This window comes from Pelophylax lessonae (assembly GCF_965119305.1).
Source record: "Pelophylax lessonae genome assembly, chromosome: 12".
Classification (NCBI taxonomy): Eukaryota; Metazoa; Chordata; class Amphibia; order Anura; family Ranidae; genus Pelophylax; species Pelophylax lessonae.
The window spans coordinates 57,558,754-57,571,367 of record NC_138779.1 but is presented as its reverse complement, the minus strand read 5'-3'; the positions used below and the strand labels follow the sequence as shown (position 1 = coordinate 57,571,367).

Genomic DNA, 12,614 nt, shown 5'->3' with positions numbered 1-12,614 from the left:
TAAGAGAGACCCCCCCCCATTCCCCCACAGCTGAGCTGCCTGTGACAGTGACACTGACAGAGACCCTCCTCCCCCCACAGCTGAGCTGACAGCCTGACACACTGACAGAGACCTGGAAGTCCCACACCTTCCCCAATCCCCCACAGCACTGACAAACACTGAGTCCCCCCTTGCCCAGACCCCCACAGCTGACACTAACAGAGACCCCCCACTGACACTCAGAAACCCCCCCTGGCTGCCAGCCTGCCACCGCAGAACAGTACCCCCGGGCCCTGACCGACCGTCCCCTGTCCCAGGCCCCCCCCCCATCACATACATCCCCCAGAGATACAGACTCGAGACCCCCATGAATGATTAACACAATTATTCATTCGGACTTAACATACCTGCTGTGTCACTGGGTGGGTTGTTGTGTACTGCATTGCAGAGGAGGACAGTTTCTGCGCTGCTCTCTGGGCTCAGTGGCGGGCGGCTGGTGTCACTGGCAGTGGCGTGGCGACTGGGCCTGGGATGACCACAGTGAGGCGGGCGGCGCTGGCTGGCTGCGATGGGGATGCTTGGGCTCCAGGTCCTAGATGCTGGCTGCATGCAACACTCGGGGCTCCTGTGGAGTGTGGACTGGCTTGGCTGGCTGGCTTCTTGGCTGCAAGGCCGCAGGTGGGACGGCGATACACGCGGGGGATGTTCTTGCTGCGCCTCGGCCCGGGTCAAAGAGAGGGAAGAGGAGGGGCGGAGCCTTTTTATTAAGCTCCCGCATTAATCCACCAATCAGCTGTCTTCTTGTGATTTCCCGCACTAATCCACCAATCAGCTGTGATCTTGTGACTTTTTTCTCCCATGCGCGATAGGGCGTGGCCACGGCTGATGACGTAATTTCCTAATCGATGTTGCCGGCACCCCGCATCGATGCAGAATCGCGAAGGGTCGAATCGCGATGCATCGATGCTCCGATTATATTCCGCAGGCCTAATATATATTCAGTGCCTTGTGAAAGTATTCAGCCCCCTTGAACTTTGCAACCTTTTGCCACATTTCAGGCTTCAAACATAAAGATATAAAACTGGTCGAAAAGTTTAAGGGGGCCGAATACTTTCGCAAGGCACTGTGTGTATATATATATATATATATATATATATACCTATATGGGTGTCCCATAATTCAGCAATGATTAAGCACTAGTGTTGAGCGAACACGGACTGTATTATTCGTGTTCGTACCGAATAATTGGATTTTTTGTACCCGAACACGGACACGGACACTTTACTGTATGTTCGGGTAAAAATCCGTGTTCGGTCGTTTTATTTCCGGGTTTTGCATGCTTTGGCGCTCTTTTCATGGCGGGCTTTCAACAGCCAATCAACAATCGTTTAACTGGTGTGCCTTAAGCCATCCCAGCCATGCCTGCAAATGTCTCAGTAGCTGTGATTGGCCGTCTGAAGCATGTGACCAAGTCTTTATAAGTTCGAGGCAGCCGCAGCGGCGTCATTATGCTGCTTAGATTCAGGGACAGAGCACACATCAACGTGCTGGCTGCTGATTAGGGAAAGATAGGCAGGAAAAAACCATTTGTGTCCAGATAGAATTGAGGGACAGGTCGGAGTGTTTAGGCAGGGCGAGTTGTAGGCATTTTAGGGATAGAGTCTGCTGAATTATATAGGGTCAGTGTCTTCTACAAACTACAATCGATATTGCTGTGTGGGGGGTGGGGTCTGCACTCAATCCTGATCTACGATCTCTTCTCAATCCTGTTAGGGACAGAGTCTGCTGAATTTTAGGGAAACTGTGTTCTACAAACTACAATCGATATTGCTGTGTGGTGTGGGATTGGAGATAGGCAGGTGTCAGTGATCCACATCCATTTTTCTGTGTGTGAGCTGCAGTGAACACAATCTTTTTGGGCTGCAGTGAACACAATCTTTTTGGGCTGCAGTGAACACAATCTTTTTGGGCTGCAGTGAACACAATCTTTTTGGGCTGCAGTGAACACAATCTTTTTGGGCTGCAGTGAACACAATCTTTTTGGGGTGCAGTGAACAAAATCTTTTTGGGGTGCAGTGAACACAATCCTTTTTGGTGTGCAGTGAACACAATCTTTGTGGGGTGCAGTGAACAAAATCCTTTGTGGGGTGCAGTGAACACAATCTTTTTGGGGTGCAGTGAACAAAATCCTTTTTGGGGTGCAGTGAACAACATCCTTTTTGGGGTGCAGTGAACACAATCTTTTTGGGGTGCAGTGAACAAAATCCTTTGTGGGGTGCAGTGAACACAATCTTTTTGGGGTGCAGTGAACACAATCTTTTTGGGGTGGAGTGAACAACATCCTTTTTGGGGTGCAGTGAACAAAATCCTTTTTGGGGTGCAGTGAACAAAATCATTTTTGGGGTGCAGTGAACACAATCTTTTTGGGGTGCAGTGAACACAATCTTTGTGGGGTGCAGTGAACACAATCTTTTTGGGGTGGAGTGAACAACATCCTTTTTGGGGTGCAGTGAACAACATCCTTTTTGGGGTGCAGTGAACACAATCTTTTTGGGGTGCAGTGAACACAATCTTTGTGGGGTACAGTGAACAGAATCTTTGTGGGGTGCAGTGAACACAATCTTTGGGGGGTACAGTGAACACAATCTTTGTGAGGTGCAGTGAACACAATCTTTGTGGGGTGCAGTGAACACAATCATTGTGGGGTGCAGTGAACTCAATCTTTGTGGGGTACAGTGAACACAATCTCATACTGAAGGTTTGAGGGTGCTGCCTGTTCCATACTCCCCCTACTCCTCATCTAGCCTTTTAGGGGTACAAACAATAGTAATTGGGGCCTAGTGTGGTTGTGTACGTGTGATATACATACACTTTTTTGGGATCATATTTTCTATTCCGCTATTTAATCAAAAACCTTTGGGGATCAGTTAAATTGGGGGATAGTCTGTGTTGGTACGTGTGAGAGAGATCCACCTTTCCAAGTTGTTGGGGTTCATCTCATACTTCTGAAGGTTTGAGGGTGCTGCCTGTTCCATACTCCCCCTACTCCTAGCCTTTTAGGGGTACAAACAATAGTAATTGGGGCCTAGTGTGGTTGTGTACGTGTGATATACATACACTTTTTTGGGATCATATTTTCTATTCCGCTATTTAATCAAAAACCTTTGGGGATCAGTTAAATTGGGGGATAGTCTGTGTTGGTACGTGTGAGAGAGATCCACCTTTCCAAGTTGTTGGGGTTCATCTCATACTTCTGAAGGTTTGAGGGTGCTGCCTGTTCCATACTCCCCCTACTCCTAGCCTTTTAGGGGTACAAACAATAGTAATTGGGGCCTAGTGTGGTTGTGTACGTGTGATATACATACACTTTTTTGGGATCATATTTTCTATTCCGCTATTTAATCAAAAACCTTTGGGGATCAGTTAAATTGGGGGATAGTCTGTGTTGGTACGTGTGAGAGAGATCCACCTTTCCAAGTTGTTGAGGTTCATCTCATACTTCTGAAGGTTTGAGGGTGCTGCCTGTTCCATACTCCCCCTACTCCTAGCCTTTTAGGGGTACAAACAATAGTAATTGGGGCCTAGTGTGGTTGTGTACGTGTGATATACATACACTTTTTTGGGATCATATTTTCTATTCCGCTATTTAATCAAAAACCTTTGGGGATCAGTTAAATTGGGGGATAGTCTGTGTTGGTACGTGTGAGAGAGATCCACCTTTCCAAGTTGTTGGGGTTCATCTCATACTTCTGAAGGTTTGAGGGTGCTGCCTGTTCCATACTCCCCCTACTCCTAGCCTTTTAGGGGTACAAACAATAGTAATTGGGGCCTAGTGTGGTTGTGTACGTGTGATATACATACACTTTTTTGGGATCATATTTTCTATTCCGCTATTTAATCAAAAACCTTTGGGGATCAGTTAAATTGGGGGATAGTCTGTGTTGGTACGTGTGAGAGAGATCCACCTTTCCAAGTTGTTGGGGTTCATCTCATACTTCTGAAGGTTTGAGGGTGCTGCCTGTTCCATACCCCCCCTACTCCTAGCCTTTTAGGGGTACAAACAATAGTAATTGGGGCCTAGTGTGGTTGTGTACGTGTGATATACATACACTTTTTTGGGATCATATTTTCTATTCCGCTATTTAATCAAAAACCTTTGGGGATCAGTTAAATTGGGGGATAGTCTGTGTTGGTACGTGTGAGAGAGATCCACCTTTCCAAGTTGTTGGGGTTCATCTCATACTTCTGAAGGTTTGAGGGTGCTGCCTGTTCCATACTCCCCCTACTCCTAGCCTTTTAGGGGTACAAACAATAGTAATTGGGGCCTAGTGTGGTTGTGTACGTGTGATATACATACACTTTTTTGGGATCATATTTTCTATTCCGCTATTTAATCAAAAACCTTTGGGGATCAGTTAAATTGGGGGATAGTCTGTGTTGGTACGTGTGAGAGAGATCCACCTTTCCAAGTTGTTGAGGTTCATCTCATACTTCTGAAGGTTTGAGGGTGCTGCCTGTTCCATACTCCCCCTACTCCTAGCCTTTTAGGGGTACAAACAATAGTAATTGGGGCCTAGTGTGGTTGTGTACGTGTGATATACATACACTTTTTTGGGATCATATTTTCTATTCCGCTATTTAATCAAAAACCTTTGGGGATCAGTTAAATTGGGGGATAGTCTGTGTTGGTACGTGTGAGAGAGATCCACCTTTCCAAGTTGTTGGGGTTCATCTCATACTTCTGAAGGTTTGAGGGTGCTGCCTGTTCCATACTCCCCCTACTCCTAGCCTTTTAGGGGTACAAACAATAGTAATTGGGGCCTAGTGTGGTTGTGTACGTGTGATATACATACACTTTTTTGGGATCATATTTTCTATTCCGCTATTTAATCAAAAACCTTTGGGGATCAGTTAAATTGGGGGATAGTCTGTGTTGGTACGTGTGAGAGAGATCCACCTTTCCAAGTTGTTGGGGTTCATCTCATACTTCTGAAGGTTTGAGGGTGCTGCCTGTTCCATACCCCCCCTACTCCTAGCCTTTTAGGGGTACAAACAATAGTAATTGGGGCCTAGTGTGGTTGTGTACGTGTGATATACATACACTTTTTTGGGATCATATTTTCTATTCCGCTATTTAATCAAAAACCTTTGGGGATCAGTTAAATTGGGGGATAGTCTGTGTTGGTACGTGTGAGAGAGATCCACCTTTCCAAGTTGTTGGGGTTCATCTCATACTTCTGAAGGTTTGAGGGTGCTGCCTGTTCCATACCCCCCCTACTCCTCATCTAGCCTTTTAGGGGTACAAACAATAGTAATTGGGGCCTAGTGTGGTTGTGTACGTGCGAGATACATACACTTTTTTTGATCATATTTCCTATTCCGCTATTCAATAAAAACCTTTGAGGATCAATTGAATTGCGGGATAGTCTGTGTCGGTACGTGTGAGAGAGATCCACCTTTCCAAGTTGTTGGGGTTCATCTCATACTTCTGAAGGTTTGAGGGTGCTGCCTGTTCCATACCCCCCCTACTCCTCATCTAGCCTTTTAGGGGTACAAACAATAGTAATTGGGGCCTAGTGTGGTTGTGTACGTGCGAGATACATACACTTTTTTTGATCATATTTCCTATTCCGCTATTCAATAAAAACCTTTGAGGATCAATTGAATTGCGGGATAGTCTGTGTCGGTACGTGTGAGAGAGATCCACCTTTCCAAGTTGTTGGGGTTCATCTCATACTTCTGAAGGTTTGAGGGTGCTGCCTGTTCCATACCCCCCCTACTCCTCATCTAGCCTTTTAGGGGTACAAACAATAGTAATTGGGGCCTAGTGTGGTTGTGTACGTGCGAGATACATACACTTTTTTTGATCATATTTCCTATTCCGCTATTCAATAAAAACCTTTGAGGATCAATTGAATTGCGGGATAGTCTGTGTCGGTACGTGTGAGAGAGATCCACCTTTCCAAGTTGTTGGGGTTCATCTCATACTTCTGAAGGTTTGAGGGTGCTGCCTGTTCCATACCCCCCCTACTCCTCATCTAGCCTTTTAGGGGTACAAACAATAGTAATTGGGGCCTAGTGTGGTTGTGTACGTGCGAGATACATACACTTTTTTTGATCATATTTCCTATTCCGCTATTCAATAAAAACCTTTGAGGATCAATTGAATTGCGGGATAGTCTGTGTCGGTACGTGTGAGAGAGATCCACCTTTCCAAGTTGTTGGGGTTCATCTCATACTTCTGAAGGTTTGAGGGTGCTGCCTGTTCCATACCCCCCCTACTCCTCATCTAGCCTTTTAGGGGTACAAACAATAGTAATTGGGGCCTAGTGTGGTTGTGTACGTGCGAGATACATACACTTTTTTTGATCATATTTCCTATTCCGCTATTCAATAAAAACCTTTGAGGATCAATTGAATTGCGGGATAGTCTGTGTCGGTACGTGTGAGAGAGATCCACCTTTCCAAGTTGTTGGGGTTCATCTCATACTTCTGAAGGTTTGAGGGTGCTGCCTGTTCCATACCCCCCCTACTCCTCATCTAGCCTTTTAGGGGTACAAACAATAGTAATTGGGGCCTAGTGTGGTTGTGTACGTGTGATATACATACACTTTTTTTGGATCATATTTTCTATTCCGCTATTCAATAAAAACCTTTCTAGGGCAAGATCTTAAATTACAGAAATATGAGGAGACCGTCAAATAAGGGCCGTGGCCTGGGTCGTGGTGCTGCTGGTAGAGCTCCTGTTGCAAGGAGAGGACATGGTCGATCTGTGCCAGCTACACGCACAAGTGAAACACCTTCCTCAAGTGTGAGTAGGCGACAGAACCTGCATCAGTATTTGGTAGGGCATCAAACGCCCCTAGAAGTGATGAGGCCAGAACAAGTTGAGGCGATAGTAGATTGGTTTGCTGCTGACAGTGCCTCCAGTTCCTTCACATTGTCTCCCACCCAGTCTACTGCAGAAAGGTCAGAGTTGGCACCTGCAGCCAATGTCCAACCGTCTTTCACCTCACCCCCTTGCAAATCAGGCCAGCAGTCTGAGCCCCAAGCCATACAGCAGTCTCTTATTCTTTTTGAGGACTCTGTCAGCAGGGTTTCCCAGGGCCATCCACCTAGCCCTGCCCCAGAAGTGGAAGAGATTGAGTGCAGCGATGCCCAACCACTTATTTCTCAAGATGAGTACATGCAAGGATCATCGCAGCACGTCTCCGATGATGACGAAACGCAGGTGCCAACTGCTGCGGCGTTCAGCATTGTGGAGACCGACAAGGAGGGCAGGGGTGAAGACTGGGTGGAAGATGATGTGGAGGACGATGAGGTCCTCGACCCCACATGGAATGAACGTCATGCAGGTGAACTGAGTAGTTTGGAGGAAGAGGCGGTGGTCGCACAGAGCCACCAGCACAGCAGAAGAGGGAGCAGGGTGCAGAAGCGGAGCGGCCGTGCCCTAGACACTACGCCCGCTACTGCCCAACGCAGCAAGGGAACGAGCGCACCAAAGTCAGCTCAAAGGAGTTCTCTAGCGTGGAAGTTCTTTAGAAAATGTGCTGATGACAGGACACGAGTGGTTTGCACCCTGTGCAATCAGAGCTTGAAGCGAGGCATGAACCTTCTCAACCTGAGCACAACCTGCATGATCAGGCATCTAAGTGCAAAGCACGAGCTGCAGTGGAGTACACACCTTCAAAACCAAGAAACGTCTCTGGCTCATCCTGCTTCCTCTTCTGCTGCAGTCTCGGCCGCTCCAGCCACATCTGTAGTGATACCGGCACCTGCCACCCCGCAAACAGACGATCTGTCAGCAACACCACCACCTGGGTCACCAACAACCATCTCCACAATGTCCCGTGGAAGCGTTCAGCTTTCCATCTCCCAAACACTTGAGAGGAAGAGGAAGTACCCCCCTACCCACCCGCGATCCCTGGCCCTGAATGCCAGCATTTCAAAATTATTGGCCTTTGAAATGCTGTCATTCCGTCTGGTGGAGACGCACAGTTTTAAAAACCTTATGTCGGTGGCTGTCCCACAGTACGTCGTGCCCAGCCGCCACTACTTTTCCAGGCAAGCCATCCCTTCCCTGCACAACCAAGTGGGGGAAAAAATCAGGTGTGCACTGCGCAACGCCATCTGTGCCAAGGTCCACCTAACTACGGATACGTGGACCAGTAAGCACGGTCAGGGGCGTTATATCTCCCTAACGGCACACTGGGTAAATGCAGTGGCGGATGGGCCTGAGGCGGATAGCAATTTGGCGCATGTCCTTCCACCACCGAGGATTGCAGGGCGCTTCAGTTTGCCTCCTGTTCCTAACTCCTCCTACTCCGCTTCCTCATCCTCTACCGCCTCCTCATCCGGACAGCGTAACACCTTCACCACCAACTTCAGCACGGCCAGGGGTAAACGACAGCAGGCAGTTTTACAACTTGCCTGTTTGGGGGACAAACCACACACCGCGCAGGAGTTGTGGAGGAGCATGGAACAGCAGACAAATGAGTGGTTGCTGCCAGCGAGCCTCAAGCCCGGCCTGGTGGTGTGCGATAACGGGCGAAATCTCATAGCAGCTCTGGGCCTAGCCGGTTTGACGCACATCCCTTGCCTGGCGCATGTGCTGAATTTGGTGGTGCAGAGGTTCCTTAAAAACTACCCCGATATGTCAGAGCTGCTGCAGAAAGTGCGGGCCGTTTGTGCGCACTTTCGGCGTTCTCACCCTGCTGCTGCTCGCCTGGCAGCGCTGCAGCGTAACTTCGGCCTTCCCGCTCACCGCCTCATATGTGACGTGCCCACAAGGTGGAACTCCACCTTGCACATGCTGGAAAGACTGTGCGAGCAGCAGCAGGCCATAGTGGAGTTTCAGCTGCAGCACGCACGCGTGAGTCGCTCTGCGGAACAGCACCACTTCACCACCAATAACTGGGCCTCCATGCGAGACCTGTGTGCCTTGTTGCGCTGTTTTGAGTACTCCACCAACATGGCCAGTGGCAATGACGCCGTTCTCAGCTTAACTATCCCACTTCTATGCCTCCTTGAAAAAACAATTCGGGCGATGATGGAAGAGGATGTGGCACAGGATGAGGAGGAGGAGGAGGATGAAGAGGTAACATTTCCAAGGCTTTCAGGGCAGTCATTCGCAAGGGGCTCCGAGGGTGGGTTCCTGCACACGCAAACGCCAGGGACGCAATTGTCCAGCAGGGGCACAGTTCTGGAGGATGAGGAGGATGAGGAGGAGGAGGAGCTGGAGGAGGAGATGGAACCATGTTCACAGCAGGGTGGCACCCAGGCCAGCTCATGGCCATCACTGGTGCGTGGCTGGGGGGATACAGAGGACACGGACCATACACCTCCCACAGAGGACAGCCTTTCGTTGCCTCTGGGCAGCCTGGCACACATGAGCGATTACATGCTGCAGTGTCTCCACAACGACCGCCGAGTTGCCCACATTCTAACTTGTGCTGATTACTGGGTGGCCACGCTGCTGGATCCCCGTTACAAGGACAACGTACCGTCCTTAATTCACTCACTGGAGCGCGATCGCAAGATGCGCGAGTACAAGCGCACGCTGGTAGACGCCATGCTGCTGGCATTCCCATCTGACAGCGGGGCCACAGTGGAAGCACAAGGCAGAGGAGGAGGAGGAGGAGGTCGCCAACGCAACCAGGGCACCGCCAGCACCTCAGAAGGCAGGGTTAGCATGGCCGAAATGTGGAAAAGCTTTGTCAGCACGCCACAACAAACAGCAGCACCAGCAGCTCAGATGGAACGTCTTAGCAGGAGGCAGCATTTTACCAACATGGTGGAGCAGTATGTGTGCACACGCCTACATGTAGTGAATGACGGGTCTGCCCCCTTCAACTTCTGGGTCTCCAAATTGGGCACATGGCCTGAGCTTGCCCTTTACGCCTTGGAGGTGCTGGCGTGCCCTGCAGCCAGTGTATTATCTGAACGGGTATTTAGCACGGCTGGGGGCGTTATAACAGACAAGCGCAGCCGCCTGTCCAGAGACAATGTGGACAAGCTCACGTTCATTAAAATGAACCAGGCATGGATCCCACGGGACTTTTCCGTACCTTATGCAGAATAGCAATGGATACCGACCTTACCCACCCATTGTTCCATTTTTGCTCTTTCTCACTCTTTTGGGGTGTACCCTCATTTAAAATTTTTGAAAAGAAGCAGTGTTGGCTACCTCGTCCTCCTCCTCAGGGCCAGATTAATGTAGGGGCTATTGGAGCTGCAGCTCCAGGCCCCTACCTTTTATATAGGCCCCGGGTTGGCCATATTCACTGTTACCGCTCTTCTGTCACTTGTAAACACAGAAGTCTGGCTTCTATGCTCGCTTCCCCAGGCAGCACCCTCAGAACCTCCCCACACAGCGTGAAGGCCGGACAAGGAGGGACAGTTGGCGATGCATGGATGTGTTTATGGGCTTCAGAGACAGCATCCCATGTTGAATTAGGCATGCATGGCTGCACCCTTCCTCCTCTGGGTGCATGGCAAGGCACGGCCCTAAGGCCCTTCAAAATCCTCAGCACCAAGCCCATGATGCTGTTAATCCGGCCCTGGTCCTCCTCCACCGCCGCTTCCACCTACACCGCCCATAGGTGTGCGCAGCCTATTGCATTAAGGTGTGCACCCCAAAGTTGAAATACACATGCATGTGTTTGCCAGCAGGGAGAGTAATGTATCGGGGCCATGTACCTGTAGGCAAGGAGAAATAGAGCAGAGCAGGTCCCAGGGAGATCTTTCCCATCTCCTCACTGGCAATGCTATGTGCCCTAGGTGATTAGGGTGTGCCCAGGCACACCCAGCACACCCTGTGCGCACGCCTATGTCACCGCCACATCCACCACCACCTCAACCTCCCTCCTACTCCATATGGGCCTCGTCCTTCAGAGATGAAGAAGAACATTGTTTTATTTTTCTGTTTTTTTTTGTTGTTTTAAGTTATTTCCCTATCCACATTTGTTTGCAGAGCACTTGCCATGCTCTTAATTACGTTTTGCTGCCATTTGCAGCACTCTAGCCCTTTCCTTTGGTGTTTTAGAGCCATTTTAGTGCCTTAAAGTTCGGGTCCCCATTGACTTCAATGGGGTTCGGTGTCCGGGAAAAGTTCGGTAAAAGTCCGGGACACGGACCCGGACTTTTTTTTAAAGTTCGGCCGAACCCGTCGAACACGGACATCTAGGTGTCCGCTCAACCCTATTAAGCACCAGTTGGGGTGCGAAACGCATTAGCTGTACCCTGTTGTTTTACCACCGTTCATTGTATGATTTATTGTTTTTTCACTTTGAATAAAGGTGTTTGCATCAGAGTGCTGCCATCCAGTTCAGTTTCTTCTATATATTTACTGTGCCTGCAGGTAAGTCTTATAGGCTTACCTGTAGGTATAAATCAAAAAGTGGACTTTCTTTACTACCACTTTAACTTGCTGTTAGAGTATAAGAATATACATAAGGAGGCTGATCATTAGCACAACATCATACACCCAAATGTGTTAAAAGACCAATCATCTCCGCTATAGGGAGCCCTGGTTGTGTTACTCTGTCCCTGGCAGAGTCCCTGGCTATATGTGTGGAATATTCCAACAATAAGATCTCCCTGCCATAATTCTCAGTCTGGTTATGTACTCCTGGACATTTTAGCTGTCCCCAACCATCTCTGTGTGTTCCAACTCTTAGGCCCCATGCACACAGGGCATTTTTGCAGCTGCTTTTAGGAGCGCCAGACATTTTTTTTTTTTTGCAGCTTAAAAACGCCACTTCATGTTATTCTATGGCCTCATGCACACACAGGCTTTCAGGAGCTCCAAGTGGCATAAGCACTGACGCTGCTAAAGGCTGATTAATGTTGCTTAACGTTGCATATACAGCGTTAAGCCACGTTATAAGTTTTTTTTTTGTGAAAATCAAAGCTTCCCTATGGGTTTGAATGGAAGTCGCATCACAAGTCGGATCAGGATGATCCGACTTGTGGTGCGACTTGCACTCTGAGGATCTTGAGGGGGAACTCCATGCCATAATGGGAAAAAACAGTGTGGGGGTCCCTCCCAGGTTCCAAACCAGGCCCTTTGGGTCTGGTATGGATTTTGAGGGGAGCCCCACGCCGAAAAAACGGCTTGGTCAATGCAATTACAGGTCAGGAAAGGGGAGGGGAAGAGCGAGCAGTCCCACCTCCCCTGGACCATATCAGGCCTAATGCCCTCAACATGGGGGGTGGGTGCTTTGGGGACCCCCCACCCCAAAGCACCTTGTCTCCATGTTGATGAGGACAAGGGCCTCTTCCCGACAACCCTGGGTGGTGGTTGTGGGGGTCTGCGGGCAGGGGGCTTATCGGAATCTGGACGCCTCCTGTAACAAGGGGGCCCACCAGATCCCGGACCCCCTCCCTATGTGAATGGGTATGGGGTACATTGTACCCCTACCCATTCACCCCATAAAAGGCAGTGAATGTAAATAATGACAGGAGACATTTTGAGAAGTCCTTTATTAAAAATCTTCCTTCGGTCTTCTCCCCTCTGGTCTTCTTCCTCTGTTCTTCTTCCTCCATTCTTATTCCTCTGGTCTTCTACTTCCACCGGTCCTCCTCCGGCGATGTCTCCGGTGATTATGCCGGCTCGGGTCTATGCAGCTTGTTAT

At 49.1% G+C, this 12,614-nt stretch overlaps 1 protein-coding gene across 1 annotated transcript in view; it reads left to right on the top strand.

Annotated features, from left to right (window-relative positions):
* The window catches only part of LOC309568756 (nicotinamide N-methyltransferase-like), a 42,401-nt gene that overhangs the window by 20,389 nt on the left and 9,398 nt on the right, over nt 1-12,614 (top strand). The window lies entirely within an intron of this gene.